The sequence below is a fragment of the Bubalus kerabau genome, chromosome 1 (assembly GCF_029407905.1).
Source record: "Bubalus kerabau isolate K-KA32 ecotype Philippines breed swamp buffalo chromosome 1, PCC_UOA_SB_1v2, whole genome shotgun sequence".
Classification (NCBI taxonomy): domain Eukaryota; kingdom Metazoa; phylum Chordata; class Mammalia; order Artiodactyla; family Bovidae; genus Bubalus; species Bubalus kerabau.
The window spans coordinates 142,012,160-142,035,682 of record NC_073624.1 but is presented as its reverse complement, the minus strand read 5'-3'; the positions used below and the strand labels follow the sequence as shown (position 1 = coordinate 142,035,682).

General features: G+C 40.4%; 1 pseudogene; it reads left to right on the top strand.

Moving 5' to 3' along the window:
- The first annotated feature begins 15,336 nt into the window (after positions 1-15,336).
- On the top strand, positions 15,337-18,940 carry LOC129655323 (tigger transposable element-derived protein 1-like; annotated as a pseudogene).
- Positions 18,941-23,523: the final 4,583 nt, after the last annotated feature.

Here is a 23,523-nt window from a genome sequence, read left to right as displayed (position 1 = left end):
GAATGGATAGAAAAGATGTCATATATATATACACACATATATATGATGGATTTTACTGGATATATATATATCAGTATATATAATGGAATATTATTTGGCTATAAAAGAAGGAAATCCTGCCATTTGCAACAATATGGATAAATCTGCAGAGCATTCTGTTAGGTGAAATAAATCAGATAATGACAAGTACTGTATGGTATCACTTACATGCGGAATCTTGAAAAAAGAAGAAAAAATCAATCTCATAGAAACAGAGAATAGAATGGTGGCTGCCAGGGGCTATTAGAGGGGAAAATAGAGAGATGTAGTTCAAAGGTGTGAACTTTCAGTTATAAGATGAAGTTCTAAGGATCTAAATACATCTAATGTACAGTGACTATAGATAATAACATCATATTGTATACTTGAAATTTCCTGAGAGCAGATCTTAAGTGGTCTCACAGCAAAAGATGAACAAACAAAAGCAATTAAATGAGGTAATGTTTTTAAAGCATTTAGCTTGTTGCCTGATATAATGGGATTATTGAAATGCCTGAGTACTACTCATAGGCCCATCATTTTCATTGTGTCCAAAAATTAGCCTTGCGATTTGAATCAGTACCTTCCAATAAAACTTTCTGTAGTGATAGAACAAGTTTGTATTTGTGCTGTCCAGTATGTGCTTGCTTATTAAGTAGATGAAATGTAGTAAATATGACTAAGGAGCTGAATTTTTGTTTTAAAATTTATTTTAAATTTTTAATTAAATTTAAGTGGTTATACATGGCTCATAACTACCATATTTTACTGTGCACATCTAGAGAGTAAATATAAAAGGAGCAAGTCATTTCATTAGATCACTGATGCCATTTGAACATGTCAACATAAAAGCCATAAAAATAGAATAAAATCAGAATTATCAACTGTTCATGGTTTTAGAAGCTGACATGATATAGTGTATGCAATACTCATAAAAATATATTTGACTGGAGAAAGCAGATAGATCGAATTTATATACATAAATACATAAACATACACTTACAGGGAATATTTTGGATAAATTTATTTTAAACCAGATTATCTGGATAATTATCTCAATTTCTCATTTTGCTGTGTGTGTGTGTTGCTCAGTCATGTCTGACTCTTTGCAACCACATGGACTATAGCCCTCCAGGCTCCTCGGTCCATGGAATTCTCCAGGCAAGAATACTGGCGTGGGTAGCCATTTCCTTCTCCAGGGGATCTTCCTGACCCAGGGATCAAACCCAGGTCTCCTGCATTGCAGGCAGATTCTTTACCATCTGAGCCACCAGAGAAGCCCTCTTTTACTTTGGCTTATATTAATATGAGGACTTCTCTGCACCTTGCCCTTCCAGTGTCCCTGGTAGACATTACTCACCAACACAACATTTAGTTCTGCTAAATGCAGTGGGACCTTCCAGTCCTCAGCTAGACGGTGAAGGAAGGTATGACCCATTGATTGGAAATGACATATAAAATAAAAACCATTTTTCACCCTGGATTTAGACACATTCTTTTAAGGAAATAGTTGGGTAATCTGGAAAGAAAAAAAAAACGTTATGTAATAAAATGATAGCATATCTGCTGCATATCTTCTGATTACTCCCTTTTAGATTCAGGGTTCAGCCTTCTCCTCCTAGCTCTGTGCCCTGGGAGGCTGATCTGTGGACTGCTTTCTTGCCCTGGGCTTCCTGTGCTGGGCTTCCTGTTGTAATGGGTCAGTTGGAGGCACCAGCAGGAGATCTGGCAATCAGATAAGAGTGATATTGGAGTATTTATTCCCCTAACTGCCTTCCTGTGGGGACAGTGTGGATTATCTGGGTCCCCATGCTATGAATCATAGCCTTTGCCTCCTGTTAGGGACCTTCTCCTCACAATTATCTCTCTTCTTGCAAGCAGCTCCTTCCCATTGCCTCTTCAGGCCTAGGGAGAGTCAGGGGAGTCCAGCCATTGCTAGCCTCAGAGGTTACTCTATTCCTTGTTTCCCCATACCTTGACTGCTCCTCTGAAAAGAGTCTCTTTATCATAAACTCTCCTCATATTACACAATTTGAGTGTGCCATTATTTTTTGCTGGGACTTTGTCTCATGTATCTGTGAAATAGTATCTGGATGCCCTCTCTCTGGGCCTTTCTTCTTAGAGACAATTGCTACAGGGATAATTTAGGACATTGCTCTTTAAAGCAGTTGTTTAATCTCACTTCCATACCAGACACCAACTCAGACCCCTCTGGGGTGAGTCATTCTATTTGTGTGGGTGGGGTTAGTTAAACTCTCTAAAGAGTAAGAAAGATTATCTTGATAATGGTGACAGAATTTTCTCAAAAGTCCAAGTGCATAGGCCCCAAATAAAATAAACAACCAAGAAGGCCTGTGCATTTAGATGCCTTGGACAGTGACCCACAACTCAGCCCTTCCTTTCTGGGCAGGATGTGGTCAGAGTACTATATACAGTTAAGAAATTTCCCTTCTGAGCTTCTTTATCCTGTAGTTTGGTGTGGATGAAATCAATTCCAAATAATACCTAGAATTTGAGTGCAGAATTAGTAGAAGAGATTTGGAAGAATCAGGATAGCATATTAATTTTCCTTCTGCCCCAAAGATTGTTAAAAATGGTCCTTAGCAGAATTCCCTTCCTTTATTTTGGACTGAGTTTTTATGGCATGGGATGATAGATTGGGGACTCACATGGACTTCTGCCTTTCCAGTATCATGCTCGTATAAGTGCTAAAACCCCTTTCTCCCCTCATGTCCCTCACATCCTGAAATACCTTTCTACCCAGAAGTTCTGTCACAATTCCAGAAATCCCTGTTATTAGCACTCTTAAAGGTATTATTACAGAGTGCTCCATTTTGCTGGGTTAAGGCATCATTTTGTGGGAAAGGAGATGATGTTTTGTCAGGATTAAATGTATATGGATGGTTTAATCAGTTTCCATCTAGTATCATGTGCAGGGAGAATGGGGTAATGGGAGTCCTGGTTGGGAAGGAGGTAAGCTAAGGTGTGAGGCATACAGGATCACTCAGGAATGGCAGACCTGCTATGGACAGCACAGAGGTAAGTTAGATGACTAGGGAGCTCAGGATGCCTGAGTATGCTGGGTGTAGTTAACACTGTCATCAAAGGATGAACTCTGCTGAAACATGACAACACACTCTATGTAAAATGTTTAGGTCAAAGCTTAATAACTGTATTTCCTTTCCTCCTTCATTCATAATGTGGCTGAAAACTGTTCCAGATGTCCCAGATTGTCAAGGATACCTAAACATGTGTCTGATCTTAAAGAGCTAAACTGGTATGATAAATCAGAAGCCAGAATAGCAATCATCTGTCAGGCTGATGAACTAATTGATAGTGGCTGTGTGAAATGTCGTGTTGATAAGGAGTATGAGGTGGCATCCAGTCTTAATGAATAGGGATGGCACTGTTGATTAGCAATGGGCTTGTGGGCTTGGTAGGGGGAGGTGATGTCTGTGCTGCACATTTTCCAGGCCTAGCAAGGGTCTTTCCCCCCTTTAATGCATAATAAAAATCTAATTTCTGGATGTTCAGGGGCCTTAGACTGGCTTCAGAATCCCTAGTATTTGCCTCCTGGGAGTTTACTGTCACTGGATTAATTTATGCATGGAGGGTATATTTGCATGAAACTTTTCATTTATTCCTATGATTATGTCTGTAATTTGGGTTAGATGCCAGTGGATAGTTTGGGGATTTCAGCTGAGGTCTAATGACCCAAGGGACTTTGTCTTCAAAAAGAGTGGCTGATAAGGGGCACATCTTGATATGCTTGTTTTCTCATTTCACACTTCCAAACTAGGTCAAGTCTGAGTGAAGCCCTTGGAGCCATCCTTCACTCCTCTCTTTCCCCGTGCAACCTGTCAGTAAGATCTGACAGAGTATATGCTGATATGACCACTTTTTATTACTCACACTGTCACTACTCCAGTCTACCCTCTGCTGTCTCTTATCTTGTCTGCTATCATAGAGTCCCATCCGGTTTCTTGCTCTCACTCTTTCTCCCTTCAGTCTGTTCTCCATGCGGATTTTTAAAACATAAAAATATCACTCACCTGCTTAAAATCCTCAGTGGTTTTGCAACACACTTGGAGTAAGCTCAGAATGCTTCACCATGGCCTCAGCTATCCACACAGTCTATGCTCTGGCCCCTGCCTGTCTCTTTGGCCTTATTTCCTGCTACTCTCTTCCCCTCTCCTGTTCTTCAAGTCACCCTGGCTTACTTTCTGTTTCTCTGTCTTATCAAGCTCATTTCCACCGTGGCCCCTTTGCCAGGTATTTCTCCCCATAGATCTTCATGAGGCTTTCTCTCTCATTCATCTAGGTCTCCGTCAAATGTTACTTTCTTACTTGGCCCCTTTATCTGAAGTGACACCTCCCTCCCCATGTTACTCCTCATTTTCTAACTTTATTTTTTTGTTGTTGTTGATTACTACTGGCTATTATATTGTTTTTTGTTTATGTGAATATTTTCTCTCTTTTTTTTCTGGAATGTAAGTCTTTGAGAACAGGGACTTTTATCTGTTTAACGTTGTATCCCAATGCCTAGAAGAATGTCTAGAACATAGTAAGTATACAGGAAATATTTGTCAAAAGGATGAATGGATTTTTAAAAGTAAGGGATCTTCTTTAGGCTGTGGGATTGCACATCAAGTCATGTGGATGCTCAAGATAGTGGCGCTTGGGGGGATGAGGCAGCAATCCTTGGCAAGGAGTGTGGCACCTGCTTGGCCAGGTCCAGACTGATGGGCTGATGCAGGAGCTCTTAGGCAGTCAGGCCATGAGAAAGCACAGAGCTTCCAGGGAATTGTGAATCGATGCCAGAATCTAAGTGAATGAGCACAACAGTGGCTATGAGTTCCTCACACAAAGAGGTTAACACTGAGGCACTTTCTATTTCAGATGGAAATCTTCCTAAATGCTTATAGTTGAAACAGGGCCATGGCATAGGGCCTGAGTAGGTTCTGAAGTTGAGCTTGAGCTCAATTTAGAGATGGTAAACTGATTCATCCAAAGAGAGAGGAGATAGAAGCCTACCTGCTATGAAACCATCATTGATCAATCCATTTAATTCTGCGGGGTCTAGGGAGAGAGTCAAGCCTTCCAAAACCATCTCCTGACATACTATAAGCCCCACCTTGCAGACACCCCCCTCCAAAAAAACCCCACCATTTTTAGGGGAGATGTCATGGTGCTGATAGTCCCCCAGAGACCAGTGAGTTCTGTGGCCCACTCACTTCTCATGTTGGGGAACTCCACTCAGCAGCAGGGGCCTCTGTGCTGGCCGGGAATCCCCATTGCAGCCGTCTCTGTGGGGCTGAGCTGCAAACTGCTTTTCAGATTTAGCACACAACCTCATGAGAAGGCAATGTTGTATTGTCTCTGATGAGACCCAAAGCAAATGATGCTGAAATATCTGGGAAATGGGAAGATTGTTTCTAGAGGTTGGAAATGCCCTCTGGAAAATGCCCAAGCTGGAAGTATAGCAGGCAGTGGCTTTTGTGTGTCCCCATCCCCAATTCTATTTGCTGATTCCTAATATTCTATACAGAAAGTACATTGTTGTATGTTCATAACCTAGCTCAACATGTGAGGGTAAATAGAAGAGAGACTTGGCGTGGCTTTCAGAGGAAGTAAGGTGAAGATTCTTCCCCACCAACCTAGTAAGTAAACCGCTTAGGCCTTTCATGACTCAGAAACCACAGACCCCACAGCCAACATGCATCTATTCATTCTGGTCTACAAATATTGATTGAGAGTCTCTTGTGTATGACTAACACAGTGCTTGGGTCGAGGACGTAATGGTAAAATAAGATTCACTCTCTCCCTCAAAAGTACTTAATCCCACTGTAGTATAGTACATTCTACAACATGGAAGGCAGTATAATCTAGTAGTTAGGAATGTAACAAGCTGAGTTTTGTTACTGTCTGTATGACCTTGGACAAGGCCCTTCCCTTCTGTGAGTTTCAGTTTTCTCATCTATATTTCAAGGAAATTACCCATATTGTGGGATTTAATAAAATAATTAACATTAAGTGGTTAGCTCATGTGTCAATAAGTATAATTTATGATTCTGGTTATTGTTTTGTGATAAGAGTAGAGAATGTTGTGGCACATTTTTATATTGAAATGCCATATTTCTAGGCAAATGCATTTCTGTTCAGGGCCACTCCTGGAAAAAATTAGAGTAATAGAGAGAGAAGCTCAATCTACTGAGCTTCTCTCAATAGACTGACAGATTGGAAGGAATCCAAGCAAGATACACATGTAATATTGTCATTGATTTAGACCAGTATCCTTCTTGGAGAATGTTCACATCTCTCCCAAAGAATGATGTTATTTCAGGTATCAGTAAAAACTGCTTTTTATGGAAGTAATGAAAGAGTGTGATATTTATGTAAGTAGGGACAGATTGACAGACTGGTCCGAGAAATTGACTCATGAACACATGGAAACTTGGATCATAACAGAGATGACCATACAAATCTGCAGAGATAGAAAGAACTATTCAAGTGCTGGGATAATTGGCTGTGAAAAAAAAATTATCCCTACCTCACACTACATACACAAGCAAATTCCAGATATAATTAAGGCCTCCATATTAAAAGGAAAGTTTAAAATTTTGAGGAGAAAACAGAGAACATTTAAGCATAGGGAGCTATGTCTCAAAGGGTATATACCAAAAAGAAGAGGTTTTAAAATATGACTAAGTTGAAATATTACACTTCTGTACCAACAAAGAAACAATAAACAAAGTTAAAATATGAACTGCAAACTGAAAGGAGATATTTATAATTCCTGTAAGAAACAAAGAATTCTTTATAAAAATTTGAATTTTTGATTCCTACAAATCAATAAAAAAGATAATCCAAGAAAAATGGACAAATAATATGAATTGGACAGTTGCAGAAAAAAAAAGAGCTCAATCTCATTAATGATAAGGGAAATTCAAAGTAAAATCATAGTGTGATACCATTTTACACTCCTCTTGTTGTTGTTCAGTCGCTAAGGAATGTCTGACTCTTTGCAACCCCATGGACTGCGGCACACCAGACTTTCCTGTCCTTTACTATTTCCCAGAGTTTGCTCAAACTCATGTCCATTGAGTTGGTGATGCCATCCAACCATCTCATCCTCTGTTGCCCCCTTCTCCTCATTCCCTCAGTCTTTCCCAGCATCAGGGTCTTTTCCAATGAGTCAACTCTTCCGAGTAGGTGGCCAAAGTATTGGAGCTTCAGCTTCAGCATCAGTCCTTCCAATGAATATTCAGGATTATTTCCTTTAGGATTGACTGGTTTGATCTCCCTGCTGTCCAAGGGACTCTAAAGAGTCTTCTCCAGCATCACAGTTTGAGGGCATCACTTCTTCAGCACTCAGCCTTCTATATGGCTCAACTCTCACATTCGAATATGACAGTTGGAAAATCCATAGCTTTGACTATATGGACATTTGTCAACAAAGTGATGTCTCTGCTTTTTAATACAGTTTAGGTTTGTCATAGCTTTTATTCCCAAGAAGCAAGCATCTTTTAATTTCATGGCTGCAGTCACCATCCACTGTGATTTTGGAGCCCAAGAAAATAAAGTCCATCACTGTTTCCATTGTTTCTCCGTCTATTTGCCATGAAGTGATGGGACCAGATGCCATGATCTTCATTTTTTAAATGTTGAGTTTTAAGCCAGCTTTTTCACTCCCCTCTTTCACTTTCATCAGGAGGCTCTTTAGTTCCTCTTCACTTTCTGCCATTAGGGTGGTGAAATCTGCATATCTGAGATTATTGATATTTCTCCTGGCAATCTTGATTCCAGCTTATGCTTCATCCAGCCTGGCATTTTGCATGATGTACTCTGCACACAGGTTAAATAAGCAGAGTGACAATGTACATTCTTGACATACTCTTTTCCCAGTTTTGAACCAGTCTGTTGCTCCACATCTGATTCTAACTGTTGCTTCTAGACCTGCATACAGGTTTCTCAGGAGACAAGTCAGGTGGTCTGGTATTCCTATCTCTTTAAGAATTTTCCATAATTTGTTGTGATCCACAGGGTCAAAGGCTTTAGCATAGTCAATGAAGCAGAAATAAATGTTTTTTTCTGGAGTTCTCTTGCTTTTTCTATGATCCAACAGATATTGGCAATTTGATCTCTGGTTCCTCTGCCTTTACTAAATCCAGCTTGAACATCTGGAAATTCTCAGTTCATGTACTGTTGAAGCCTAACTTGAAGGATTTTGAGCATTACCTTGCTAGTGTGTGAAATAAGTACAATTGTACAGTAGTTTGATTATTCTTTGGCATTGCCTTTCTTTGGGATTGGAATGAAAATTGACCTTTTCCTGTCCTGTGGCCACTGCTGAGTTTTCCAAATTTGCTGGCATATTGAGTGTAGCATGCTAAAAGCAGCATCTTTTAGGATTTGAAATAGCTCAGCTGGAATTCCATCATCACCACTAGCTTTATTCATAGTAATGCTTCCTAAGGCCCACTTGAAATCACACTCCAGGATGTCTGGCTCTAGGTGAGTGACCACACCATCATGGTTATCTGGGTCATTAAGGGCTTTTTTGTACAGTTCCTCTGTGTATTCTTGCCACCTATTCTTAATTTCTTCTACTTCTGTTAGGTCCTTACCGTTCTGTCCTTTATGGTGCCCATCTTTGCATGAAATGTTCCTTTGGTATCTCTAATTTTCTTGAAGAGATCTCTAGTCTTTGCCTTCTATTGTTTTCCTCTATTTCTTTGTAAAAACACCTGGTGAAAGTATCAAAAACAGGCCCAGACAAGGCAAATATCAACTAGGGGACAATTTGGAGTTGGAGGAAAGAAAAGAGTAGGCAGTGGTTTGGTGTTGGAAGGCTTAAAAATTTCACCAGTATGATAAAATGTTATTGTTAAGTCTAAGTGGTTGATAGTATATACACAAATGTGTATACATTTCCTTATGTTTAATGTTTTAAAATTTAAGAACAAATGGAAAAGAACTGTCTCCCTTTCTTGATGCTGAGACTGACCTTCCCTACAGCTTTTCCAATTAGCTTTCCAGATTGGTAATAAGTGTGGGGGTCAATTTGTTTCCAACAGTACCTTGTGGATCTGCAATATGAAGTTTAGCTCTTTGTCATGTTCTCTTCTTTGCTGAAGACTGGGATCTACATAAGGAATGTCATGTATGGGTATCACTTCCCTTCACAGAGGGGCTGGCTGAGAGGTAAAATGGCCTGAAAGGGTCTGTGTTGTACTCCCAGGCTATACCTGCTGGCACAGGGCTGCATCCCTTGCCTGGCCACATCCAACCAGAGTGCTTGCTAATTCAGATGCCTGTGGAGGAGCCAATTTTTTAATTTGATTGTGTAGTAGGTGGTGCCTTTTTCTATTTGTACAAAAGCATCCTAGAGTAAAAGCAGACCTGACTTAGGATATTAAGGCCACTCCTAGGGTTTCCTACCCCTGTTAAGGTAGGTATTAACTAAGAGAATGGGGTCAAAAGCATGCTTACTCTGCCCAAGACAGCCAGAGAGGATGGAGGAGGATCCAACTTGTTCACTAGTCTGTACTTCAGTTAACATTCCTCAACATTCCTTAAATCTGCAGCACATGGGAGCAAACCAGGTCTTACTCACCTTCCCCCTTCTAACCCAGAATCACTCACATGAAGACCACCTAGGATATTTTAAAAAAAATTTATGGGCATTTTCTGATGACCTTGAATGGGAAAGCATAGTGGATGAATGATGAATTAGTTCTTGGCTGGGAAGGCAGATGTAGGTGCTGGATAACAGCTATTTGAGGTGAATTATTCTGACAATTAATTTCATCTGGTGTGTTTACTTAGCATCTGCTTCGGATTAGATATTACATAAGACAGACTGTAAAATAATCTTCAAAAAGCTAATTAATTAATGGTACTTAGAGACATAGCACACCTCCACACCTCAATTTTCATTCCCTGACTTGAAAGAATGATGATGATAATCTTCACTCATACGTAGGAACGGCAAGAGATGAGATGAACAATGAGCTATTGAGTGTAAACATATTCATTGGGTTGGCCAAAAGATTCAGGTCTTTCCATAACATTTTTATGGAACTTAAAAGCTGTAACTTAAATTTGGTACAGTCCAGATTTGGTAAAGAGTCAGATTCATTCACTGGTCCAATTTTCCTTCCAACCAGTCATCCAAGAAGCAGTCATTGAATCCCTACTGTTAGGTGCTATAGAAGACTGAATAATATACATATTTTTTCTTCTCTCAAGGAAGTCAGGCACTCAGATAAATTATACTCCAATGTTTTAAAGGCAACAAGAGAAAGGAACTCAGGAGACTGAGATTCTTAACTCAGCAGCTGGTGAGGGTATGTGCATTAGTCAGGGAAGACTGTTTGGAGGCGATGATTTCTGAGCTGGATTCAAAAGGCTGAGTAGGTCTTGCAGTAAGGAAAGGCATTTCAGTAGAGGAAGCAGCCTGATCAAAGGTGCTATAAATGGAATCTTCTGGGTTTTTTTTTTTTGTTGTTGTTGTTGTTTTTTGTCCACCCAGATGCCCTTTTTCTTTTCCTGGATAAAACTCTTTGGGGAATTCCTTCACCTGTGTGTGAAACAGTCTTGGTGGAACTGCCAGAGTCCTGAAACCTAAGTTTGAGGCAGCTGAGCCAACCTAGGGCTGTGGAACACTCTTGCCCAGAAATTTGATTTTTAAGCCCAATTATTGCAAAGAAGGAAAATGGTTGTTGCAGGGCCCTGAAAATACTGTTCATAGCTACTGAATTGGTCCCAGACCTGTTCTGGTTCTCAACTTTTCTGCTGGTTCTATAGTTTTTCCCTTCAGATCTGTGAATTATCTCACATTCTTCCAATGAAATCTTTTTTGCTTATTATCTAGAAGCAGTAGCTGTAGCTTGAAACTACAAAACCCTAACTGATACAAGAGAAAAATTCGATGGTGGAAGCTATAAATAGTTTAGAAACTTTACTCTTTATCTTCCACAATTCCTTCCAAAAAATTTCTTAACTCTTCAGAGGTAAGAGGTAAGAAAGAGAGAGAGAAGAGAAGGAAGGAAGAAAGAAAGAAAAGAAGGAAGGGAGGGAGGGAGGGAAGAAAGAAAAGAGAAGAGAGAGAGAGAAAAAGATTGATTGCTTTATCAGTTATCCTGTGATAAGGCATCTTCCCAGGTAGACATGTGATAGGAAGGTACATTCCTGGGAATGGATGGGTTTGCAGGGAGAATCCCATTGGTATTTATTTATTTAGTTTCTTTTTTAAAATTTTTTTATTTTTAAACTTTACAATATTGTGTTGGTTTTGCCAAATATCGAAATGAATCCGCCACAGGTATACATGTGTTCCCCCATTGGTATTTAAACCTCTGCCGCTGGCTGGCCTCTGTCTTCCATAGAATAGCTGCTACAAGTAGCATTCAGGGGAAAGAAGCTGTTTGATGCTCCTTCACACAGAACCCAGTAGGAACCCACCAGGGACCACTCTGTATTAACAATTTACCTGACTGGCCCTCAGGGCAGAAACACAGACGGTGAGGATGTCAGATTTTGAGTCTGTAGCTGACTTAGCTTTTTAGCCGCTAGCCTGTAAATCCAAGGTCTATTGTTGAAGTGAAAACAGTGAAAAACTCTGGCTTCTTCATTGTATTGTAATTACAGCAACATCTCTGATACAAATTATGACTCATTTACTCTTCAAGGCAATTAGCATCTGGACAGCCACCAAGGAAACCCTTTCTAGGCTGCAGAGCAGTATCTCTTGGGGCCCTCAGAAAGCCGGAGCCTCCAGTTCATGAAGAAAGAGGCTTTGCTCAATGTAGGAATGTGGAGAGGGCTCCCCTCTTCATAGTTGTGGCATCTAACTGAAAATACTTGAGTTCTCTTGAGGTGTTATTGGTGGATATAAAACTTTATTGTTATTTTTATTATTGTGTGTATTGCTATTCTCAGAGTTTCCCTGCAGAAACACCATGGCAGTTTAGTTTGCAGGGAAGTGCCTTATGAATTTATGTAAATTCTTTTCACTTAAATTTTTGCTTTCTTTTCTTTTCCATTTGCCTGTTGGAGGCAGCCAATGGAGGATTTCCTCTGACAGATTTATAGAATGTAGCATCTGAAGGAAAGCAATCAGTCACAAATTCTGTAGTAGCTTTGGGAGAATCAGAATTTTCTCTTTCATGGTGAATACTGGCTCAAATACTCCCAAGTTGTTTCCAGTATCAGTCACAACTCTTGCCAGTGACAGTTTACAGGTTTGAACTGGTTTAAGCCTAATGGAGAATGTACTGGTTATTGAAAACTCAAGATGCTCATTTTGCTTTGACTTGATTCAGAGGTCAAGTTTTTCTCTTGGTGACTCTGCCCTCTCCTGTGTTAGATTCATTTCCACCTCATACCCCTAGAAGCTCCAGGTTTATCCCATCACAAGGCCAAACCCATTAGAGGAGAGGAAATATTCTGACCCCCAAATTCCTGTCCTTTGTAAAATTCACCATATTGGATCAACTGAGGTCACTTGCCCACCCACCCTTATAAGAATCACTATGACCAGGAAGGGCTATGATCTCACTGGCTTACATACAAGGTAAGGGTGGAATCTTACACCCTGTGGGGGTGAAAGTCAGGGAGGATGGGTCACCGAAAACAAATCAGCAAACAAATGGTCCTAAGAAATCAGTGTTAGTGTAGAAAGAAAGGGAAATAGTTGCTGGAGAGGAAATTTTCAAATGCCCACTGTACCTCTTTACAGTCTGAGGCACCTCTAAGTATAATCTGAAGACCCCAAGGATAATAGAGGCCATGAGGCTTTTGCCCTGAGGTATTGCCTTAATCTCTTCCTGCTGCTACTGCTTCTAAGTCTCTCAGTCGTGTCTGACTCTGTGCGACCCCATAGACGGCAGCCCACCAGGCTCCCCCATCCCTGGGATTCTCTAGGCAAGAACACTGGAGTGGGTTGCCATTTCCTTCTCCAATGCATGAAAGTGAAAAGTGAAAGTGAAGTCGCTCAGTCGTGTCTGACTCTTAGCGACCCCATGGACTGCAGCCTACCAGGCTCCTCCGTCCATGGGATTTTCCAGGCATGAGTACTGGAGTGGGGTGCCATTGCCTTCTCTGTAATCTCTTCCAGCTAACCCCAAAGACAGATTCTTTTAAACACAGACATGCACGGAGAGCCATAACCCTGTTGTGAGGGTGTGAGAGCGATAAACTAGCATGTAATCAGCAGGTTTGTTCTGAAAGAAATTTCCCGATTGCTTGCAAATCTTCCCAGAGCATATGAAAATGAGTTCAATAGTTTTTTTTTTTTTTTCTGAAGGAATTTTGGAGTGTAGAGTTATGCAATCTAAAATTTTTACACTGGCTTCTGGAAATAACTAACAAGAACTCTCATTGACTAAAAGCCTAATCTGTGCCAGGCTTGGTGCTAGATGCTTGGTCAATTATTTCTCACAACAGATCAGCCCACTGGGGAAGATAGTGTCATCTCCTTTACAATCAAGATGAAGAAACTGCAGGTCAGGGACCATAAGTGATTTTCTGGGCCTGGCAAGGATTTAAACCCCACCCTGTTCAGCCTCAGAGTTCCAGAGATTAACCATCAAGCTACATTCTCTGTAAGATTATACATGCTGAGAGAATCCATCTGCCTTTCATCAGAAAACAACCTGGATGAGGAATTGTCTTTCTGTAGTGTTAGGATGCATTTTTTTCACCTTTTGCAGTAGTAAAGAGAGAATAGCACCAACATTTCTGGAACATCAACTGGATTAGAACCACCAGGAGTAAAGGGAAAAATGCAGGATAGTCTATTTGAAAATGAGTTTTGAGTGATTTTCAAGGCCTCTTATTAGATCCAGTTTGTGCACCAAGTTGTACATAACAGCAGTCAGTGCCAATGAGAGTTAGAGGTCAGCATTGGCAAGCATCACCCGGCTCCCCACCTGCCTTGCAGCAACTCCCAAGCTCTAATGAAGTGATGCATCAACAGGCTGCCCTGAGTCACTCCTGAAGTCTGTCCACACCAGCCTCTGCCACCCCCGCCCCACAGAGACCACATTTACTAAGATTTTTACATTTACACATTTTACTAAGATTTTACACATTTACTAAGACCACATTTACCAACTCCTAAAGCTACTCAGAAGTTCTTGGTGCCTCTTTCTGATCTCTAAGGTGCCTGATCTGATGGACCACTTCTTGAAGCTCAGGGTGGGGAGATCCCTGGAGGAGGGCATGGCAACCCACTCCAGGATTCTTGTCTGAAGAATCCCATGGGCAGAGGAGCCTGCTGTGTCACAGTCCACAGGGTCGCAAAGAGTTGTACACGACTGAAGTGACTTAGCATGTATGCAGCATCCTTTACAGCAAGCAATAGCATTGCTGCGGGGCTGTCTTCTCTTTTAGGACATTTCTAAGATAATTCTCACAATTGGTAGAAGCTCCTAAGGGTTCCAACTGAGGTTGATGACTGTGTTAATGACAAAGCAGGACCCTGAATGATCCCACTTGTCCCAGTGTGTTCACTATGCAGGAATTCCTTGGGATATGTTCAATGGAAAATCTTTAGAATTTTGTAAATGACTTGACTCTGCATAAAGATTGTTCAAAAAGAGTGCTTGACACACATACCTCTTTACACACATATCTATTTATAACCATTTGCCCAACTATAAATGTGCTATAGAACTATGCTTATAGTTTGAAATTTGGTATATAGATTCTTGGGCTACCCTGGTGGCTCAGTGGTAAAGAACCTGTCTGCCAATGCAGGAGATGTGGGTTTGATCCCTGGGTTGAGAAGATCCCCTAGAGAAGGAAATGACACCCACTCCAGTATTCTTGCCTGGAGAATTCCATGGACAGAGGAGCCTGGTGGGCTACAGTCCATGGCGTTGCAAAGTCAGACACAACTTAGTAACTGCACACGTTGTACAGAGTTTTGCCATCAATTTAAGGCAAGCACAATATATCTTCCCTTACTTTTGCTCTGAAAATCTACCAGTGTCCCAGTTGTTTGATTGTGATGAAATGACCGTGTTTATCTCAGTTATACATTGAATCACCTTGGTACTCTAATACTCACTTCTTTTGCTTTGATTTAAATCTTAGTTAAATCTTGGTTTGCCCCCTTCTCCTGTCTTCCATATGACAGTATCAGCATCCAGTCAGGAAAACAAAAAATTATACCAATTCTTTAAATAGAGAGACTTTGATAAAGAATTAAACAGGTATTAGAGGACTGAAAATATACAACGGGGAATACCAAAGTATCACAGAAGTCTTGCTTACAGGAAGTAGCTAAGAGAACAAAGGGGAGAGGTTGGAATGATTGAGAACTTAGAAGCTTCCAGAAGGGGAGTGAAGACCAAGGCCACTGAGGAGGGCAGTGGCCAGTTGAGGCAGGTACCTCTGAGGGAGTTCTGAGAGGGTAGAAGAAACTCTGGGGATGGAACTAGCAGCTATTGCTAGGATAAATGCCATAAACTAGACACAGAAATGAAAAACAAAACAAGAAAGAAAAATTGCTTCTCCCTTTCCTTCTAGTCTCCTTCTTCTGCCCCCATGAGCCACACCTTAAAGACTTCAGCTGGCAAAGGTGAAATATGGTTTTCCAGATCTGAGCAAAGCAAAGCACAGATAGATTGGAACAACAAATAAGAACTTAATAAATACATGCCTCTGACAGCCCATTACCCATTCCCTCTTACTGTAATCTCTGAACTTTTCTCCAAGAAGCATCATTTGTTCAGAATTTTCATTCTCTAAAACCTGTCAAGTCATTATTCCTAACCCATAACAAAATCCCAAATATACATTTCTTTCATGACATCTTTCTTGACCAGAGGAAAAAGGAAGGTTGTCCTTGAGCATTGTCCTGCATGCACTGCTCTTTAGCGTTACCTACCACCGTTTACAGTGATGCAATCCTTACTTTACAGCTGTGTTTCCTTTGTGGTGAAGTGTATATGTATATTTGTTATTGTCAGAATGATTGAATACAGGCTTGCCTTGATTTACTGCACTTCATTGTGCTTCACAGCTATTGCAGTTTTTGTTGTTGTTTTGTTTGTTTTGCTTTGTATTGTTTTTACCAACTTGAAGGTTTTTGACAACCCTGCATCAAGCAAGTTTATAAAGTTTATTGGTGCCATTTTCCCACAGCATTTGCTCACTTTGTGTCTCTGTGTCACATTTTGGTAATTCTCACAATATTTTAGACTTTTTCATTGTCATTATTTTTGTTATGATCCCTGGTGGGTGGCTCAAACAGTAAAGAGTCTGCCTGCAATGCGGGAGACCCGAGTTCGACCCCTGGGATGGGAAGATCCTCTGGAGAAGGAAATGGCAACCCACTCCAGTATTCTTGCCTGGAAAATTCCATGGACAGAGGAGCCTGGGGGGCTATGGTCCCTGGGATTGCAAAGAGTCAGACACGACTGAGTGACTTCACTTTAACTTTTCTGTGATCAGTGGTTTCTGATGTCACTACTATAATTGCTTTAGGGTGCCACAAACTGTACCCATATAACATGGCAAACTTAATTAATAAATGTGTGTGTTCTGACTACTCCACTGAATGGCTGTCCCCTGTCTCTCTCCCTCTTCTCAGGCCTCCTTATTTCCTTAGACACAACAATACTGGTATTAGGCCAATTAATAATCCTGTAATGGCCTCTAAGTGAAAGGAAGAGTCACATGTCTCTCTTTAGGAAAGGAAGAATTACTCTTTAAATCAAAAGATATAAATGATTATTAAACTTAGTGAGGAAGGCATGTCAAAACCTGAGATAGGTTGAAAGCTTAGGCCTCTGTACCAGTTACCCAAGTTATGAATGTGAAGGAAAAATTCTTGGAGGAAATTAAAAGTGTTATTCCAGTGAAAACATGAATGATAACAAAGTGAAACAGCCTTACTGTTGATATGGAGGAAATTTTAATGGTCAAGATAGAAGATCAAACCAGTCACAGCATTCCCTTTAGCCAAAGCCTAACCTAGAGCAAGACCTAACTTTTGGGACTTCCCTGGTGGTTCAGTGGTTAAGAGTCTGCCTTGTAATGCAAAAGATGTGGGTTCAGTTCCTGGTCAGGGAACTAGAATCCCACATGCCATGGGGCAACTGAGCCCCCCATGCCACAACTGCTGAGCCCACAAGCTCCAGAGCCTGGGCAACCCTAGCAGAGAGCCTCTGTGCCACAACTAGAGAGTGTGTGCTGCAGTGAAAGATCCTGCATGACACAACTAAGACCTGACACAGCCAAACATGTAAATAAATAAATAGGTTTTTTTTTTTTTTTTTTAAAGACCTAACTTTCTTCATTTCTGTGAAGGCTGAGAAGAAAAGTTTGAAGCCAGCAGAGGTTGGTTCATGATGTTTAAGGAAAAAATCATCTGCACATCATAAAAATGCAAAGTGAAGTAGCAAGTGCTGATACAGAAGTGGTAGCAAGTTACATAGAAGATCTAGCTAAGATAATTAATGAAAGTAGCTACACTAAACAACAGATTTTCTTTTTTTTTTTTTTAACCTGTGGCAGATTCATTTTCATATTTGGCAAAACTAATATAATTTTGTAAAGTTTAAAAATAAAATAAAATTAAAAAAAAAGGAAAAAAATTTTTAAAAAATAAAAAAAATTAATACAAATAATATAAATAATAAATTTGATATTAAAAACATAAACAACAGATTTTCAACGTAGATGAAAGAGTCTTATATTGGAAGAAAATGCCAGGACTTTCATAGCTAGAGAGGAAAAGTCAGTGCCTAGCTTCAAAGCTTCAAAGGACAGGCTGACTCTGTTAGGGACTAATGCAGATGGTGACTTTAAGTTGAGTCCAGTGTTAATTTACTATTCTGAAAATCCTAGGGACCTTAAAAATATGCTAAATTGACTCTATCTGTGCTCTATAAATGGAACAGCAAAGCCTGGATGACAGCACATCTGTTTACAACATGTTTTACTGAATATTTTAAGCCCTTTGTTAAGACCTATTGATCAGAAAAAAGATTTCTTTCAAAATATAACTGCTCATTGACAATGCACCTGGTCACCTAAGAACTCTGATGAAGATGCACAATGAAATGAATGTTGTTTTTATACCTGATAACACAGTATCCATTTTATAGCCCATGGATCAAGGAGTAATTTCAACTTTCAAGTTTTACTATTGAAGAAATACATTTCATAAGGCTATAGCCACCATAGATAGTGATTCCTCTGATGGATCTGGGCAAAGTAAATAAAAAATCCTCTGGAAGGGATTCACCATTATAGATGCCATTAAGAATTCTTGTGATTCATGGAAGAAGGAGGAGGTTATAGTTATTAATAACAAATATTAAATATCAACATTAACAGGAGTTTGTAAGGTATTGATTCCAGGCCTTATGGATGATTTTGAAGGGTTCAATACTTTGGTGCAGATGTAATGAGAATAGCAAGAAAACTAGAATTAGAAGTGGAGCCTGGTGATGTGATTGGATTTCTGCAATCTTGTGATAAAACTTAATGGATGAAGCATTGCTTCTTATGGATGATCAATGAAAATGGTTTCTTGAGATGCAAGCTATTCCTGGCGAAGATGTTGTGAAGATTGTCGAAATGACAACAAAAGATATTCAACATATTACATAAACTTAGTTGATAAAACAGTGGCAGCATTTGAAAATATTGACTCCAATTTTAAAAGAAGTCCTGCTGTGGATAAAATATTATTAAACAGCACTGAATGCTGCAGAGAAATCGTCATGAAAGGAAGAGTTCATCTATGCATCAAGCTTCAGTCTTGTTTTATTTTAAGACACTGCCACAGCCATCCTAAACTTCAGCAAGCCACCCTTGATCAGTCAGCAGCCATTAATATTGAGGCAAGACCCTCTACCAGCAAAAAAGATTACAACTCACTGAAGGGTCAGATGATGGCTAGAGTTTTTTGGCAATAAAGTACTCTTCAATAAAAGCATGTACATTGGTTTTTAGACATAATGCTATTGCAAACGTAATGGACTAAAAGGATAGTGTAAATATAACTTCATATGTTCTAGGAAACCAAAAAAATTGTGTGACTCATTTTATTTATTGTGATATTTTGATATTCACTCTATTATGGTGGTCTGGAATAGAATCCAAAATATCTCTGAAGTGTGCTTATAGTCACCTCTCAGCTATGTGCGAGCTGCTTAATTATCTTTACGAAAGCACTAATGTTTCACTAAATTTCATCCAAATGATGAAATTAGGTCTGATCCTAAACATTTTGAGTCATTTATGGTTTAGAATAGCCTCTTTCAAATAAATATTCAATCCAAATCAAGTGTTGTTATAATTAGCCACTGTCCCATTTAAAACATCAATTTGCTGGTTTTTGTCCTTTTTCTCAAAGTTTTTCCTTTCTCCCCTCTGGGATCTTGGGCTTGCCTGTGCACTTCCATTGCAGGAAGTGCTCCTGCAGGTGAGGATATGAGTGGAAAGGAAATTGATCAGCTGGGGTGGAGTCAAATTTCTCAGCAGGGCTCAGCTGTTGGTTTCTTGCTGGTCTGATCTCAGATGCTGGTGATGCCTGCTGTTCTGACAGGTGCTCTCTTAACCCGGATGATACCTGCTGGTGCTTTCTCATTGAACATGTTGGATGGCCATCAGTTGTTTGACTGAAGTGTACATGATGTGTACACATACATGATTGTACACTCTAGCTGGAAAGTGTCAGGGCATCACTGGATAGTGCCACTTCTCTTTCCTCAATCTTGGAGAGCAGTCTCCAGGGATCCCACCACTCTTCTTCTTCCAACAGTGGAAGTCTCTGGAACATAGCTAGCTGGCTTCTGCTGCTTTGTCACCCTGTGCCAGTCTCAGGCATTTTATTTTGGGTTCATTTCTCATCCTTCTCCTGCTGCCCTCTGTTATCACAAGGGGCCGAACATCTAGGCTATATTGCCCAGGCTCCTAGGTCAGCAAATGGGAGTGTTGACAGGGGACTGAAGGTTGTTTGTGGCATCACTGGCCACCCTGGGTTGTCCTCTGTGACTCCAAAACCATTGGAAGGATGCTCCGTGGTCCCCAGACCCTGCACACCAAGAACACCACATCGATCCTTTGTCTCTCCATCCTAGAGCTAGTTTTCATGTCTATTTTCCTAATTTCTAATTTGTCTGTTTGACTTTTGACTCCTTCGTCACCTTAATTTCTTTTGTAATAAGTACTCAAGTGCCTTGTTTTTCTTTATGTATAGGCCCAGCCTGGTCTGGATCAATGGGAATGTTAGGAACACCTCCACACCCAACTTGACTCTATGGAAAATGCATGGGTGATCTTTGCCAATTCTCACTATGCTGCTGTGCCAGGGCAGGTTGGCAGATCCTGTCACCCAGGAAACCTCAGATGAGTAACTGGCTCCAGCTCTAATACTTTGAAAATCACCTAAATTCAGGGGAGAAATGTCCAGGAATTGCAGTTTCCCATGCCACCACAAGGTTTGCTGGGGGGAAGGTCAAGATGCAAGAAGCTTCACTGTGTCCTCTCCTTTCCTGGGTGCTTTTATTTTCCAGGTGGAACAGCCACCAGCTCAGTTCTACCTAGGTCATACCTTGATGGGGATTAGGTGGATATGACTCTCAGACCTCTGTCTGCAGTAACTCCTATAAATTCTGCTTGACCAGTGAATGAGGGGCTAACAGGCTGGTCAGATAACCTGAGGAAGCAAGAAGGAGCCTCAAAGAATATTTTATGCCTTATGCTATACATGTACCTATGTAAGACCTGCCCAGAACCTAAAGTATTAATGTATTCCTAGAAAGCTATCATACTGATGTGTTGGATTAAGTTAATGAATACTGAACAAAATCTTATAGGGGCAGAAAAACATCACAAAAGGAAAACTTTCAGTCTTACAGGAATATGAATCTCAGAAAAAAGAGAGAAAGATCTTTTCCTCAATGATACTGTATTCCTAGGTATTTCTAATACCATCTGGTAGAAGTTAACCGGAGAAGGCAATGGCACCCCACTCCAGTACTCTTGCTTGGAAAATCCCATGGACGGAGGAGCCTGTTAGGCTGCAATCCATGGGGTCGCTAAGAGTCAGACACGACTGAGCAACTTCACTTTCACTTTTCACTTTCATGCATTGGAGAAGGAAATGGCAGCCCACTCCAGTGTTCTTGCCTGGAGAATCCCAGGGATGGGGGAGCCTGGTGGGCTGCCGTCTATGGGGTCACACAGAGTTGGAAACAACTGAAGTGACTTAGCATAGAAGTTAACCTCCTTTCCCAGTGACCTGCACCCCCATCATGCTAACATATGCTTCCCTGAGACAAAACTCTACTCAAAAAAGGACAGAAATGGTATGGACCTATGAGAAACAGAAGATATTAAGAAGAGGTGGCAAGAATACACAGAGGGACTATGCAAAAAAGATCTTAAAGACCCAGATAACCATGATGGTATGATCACTCATCTAGAGCCAGACATCCTGGAGTGTGAAGTCAAGTGGGCCTTATGAAGAAAGCTAGTGGAGATGAAGGAATTCCAGCTGAGCTATTTCAGATCCTAAAAGATAATGCTGTTAAAGTGCTGCATTCTATACGTGAGCAAATTTGGAAAACTCAGCAGTGGCCACAGGACTGGAAAAGTTCAGTTTTCATTCCAATACCAAAGAAAGGCAATGCCAAAGAATGCTCAAACTACCACACAATTACATTCGTTTCACCTTCTAGCAAAGTAATGTACTGAGAACTTCCACGTGTACAAGCTGGATTTAGAAAAAGCAGAAGAACCAAAAATCAAATTGCCAACATCCATTGGATCATAGAAAAAGCAAGAGAGTTCCAGAAAAACATCTACTTCTGTTTCATTGACTGCACTAAAACCTTTGACTATGTGGATCACAAAAAACTGGAAAATTTTTAAAGAGATGGGAATACCAGACCACCTTACAAAACTTGCGAGACCTGTATGCAGGTCAAGAAACAACAGTTAGAATCAAACATGAAACAACAGACTGGTTGAAAATTGGGAAAGGAGTATGTCAAGGCTGTATGTTGTCACCTTGCTTATTATGCAGAGTACATCATGCAAAATGTCAGGCTGGATGAAGCACAAGCTGGAATCAAGATTGCTGGGAGAAATATCAATAACCTCAGATATGCAGATGATACCACCCTTATGGCAGAAAGCAAAGAGGAACTAAACAGCCACTTGATGAAGGTGAAAGAGGAGAGTGAAAAAACTTGCTTAAAACTCAACATTCAAAAAACTAAGATCATGGCATTCGGTCCCATCACTTCATGACAAGTAGATGGGGAAACAATGGAAACAGCGACTTTCTTTTCAAAATTCGATAAGACTATTTTTGGAGCCCAAGACTTTACTTTCTTGGGCTCCAAAATCACAGCAGATGGTGACTGCAACCATGAAATTAAAAGACGCTTGCTCCTTTGAAGAAAAGCTATGGCAAATCTAGACAGCATATTAAAAAGTAGAGACATTATTTTGCCAACAAAGGTCCATCTAGTCAAAGCTATGCTTTTTCCAGTAGTCATGTATAGATGTGAGATATGGGCCATAATGAAGGCTGAGTGCTGAAGTGTTGGTGCTCCAGCACTGTGGTGTTGGAGAAGACTCTTGAGAGTCCTTCGGACTGCAAGGAGATCAAACTAGTCAGTCCTAAATCCTGAACATTCATTGGAAGGACCAATGCTGAATCTGAAGCTCCCAAACTTTGGCCACCTGATGTCAAGAGCCAGCTCGTTAGGAATGACTCTAATGCTGGGAAAGATTGAAGGCAGGAGGAAAAGGGGAAGACAGAGGATGATATGGTTGGATGGAATCACTGACTCAATGGACATGAGTTTGAGCAAGCTCTGGGAGATGGTGAAGGACAATAAAGCCTGGTGTGCTGCAGTCCATGGGGTTGCAAAGAGTCAGACATGACTGAGTGACTGAACAACAACAATAGAGAGTCATTTAGTTTTTTTATTTCTTGCCCAACCCCAATATCTCCCCATGGCTTAATCACTAACAGGTACATGGAAAACCAGAGTGGCTCCATGGAACCCTAAAATGAAGTCATTTGGGTAAAATAAAAACAAATCCCCACTAAACTAAAAGAAACAAATCCCATTAGTTTTAACTCTATATGTTATGCTAGACACAGTGGATTAAAACTGTGACACCCAAACTTATCAAGTCCAGGCCTTGCTGCAACCCCTTTAGTTTTATTTTTATTGTCTGAAATTCTCCAGTGATTCAATGTCACTTTTTCTCTTTGGGACCATTAATTTTCATGGTTAGATAGAGATCAATAGTCATAGTTAGAAATTGGCATCTTTGGAGGAGAAATATGTTGTGCCTCTGTTTATAGATTGGATGGCTCCCCAGTTAAGAAAATGGTGTGCTCTTTCATGATTGTGTTCATTGACAGTACCCCGAGCATTATTTTATTCTGTTGTGAAGATTCTGACAGTCTCTTGTAGTATCTTATCTATCACCAAGTTTTCTTTCCTCTCCTTTAAT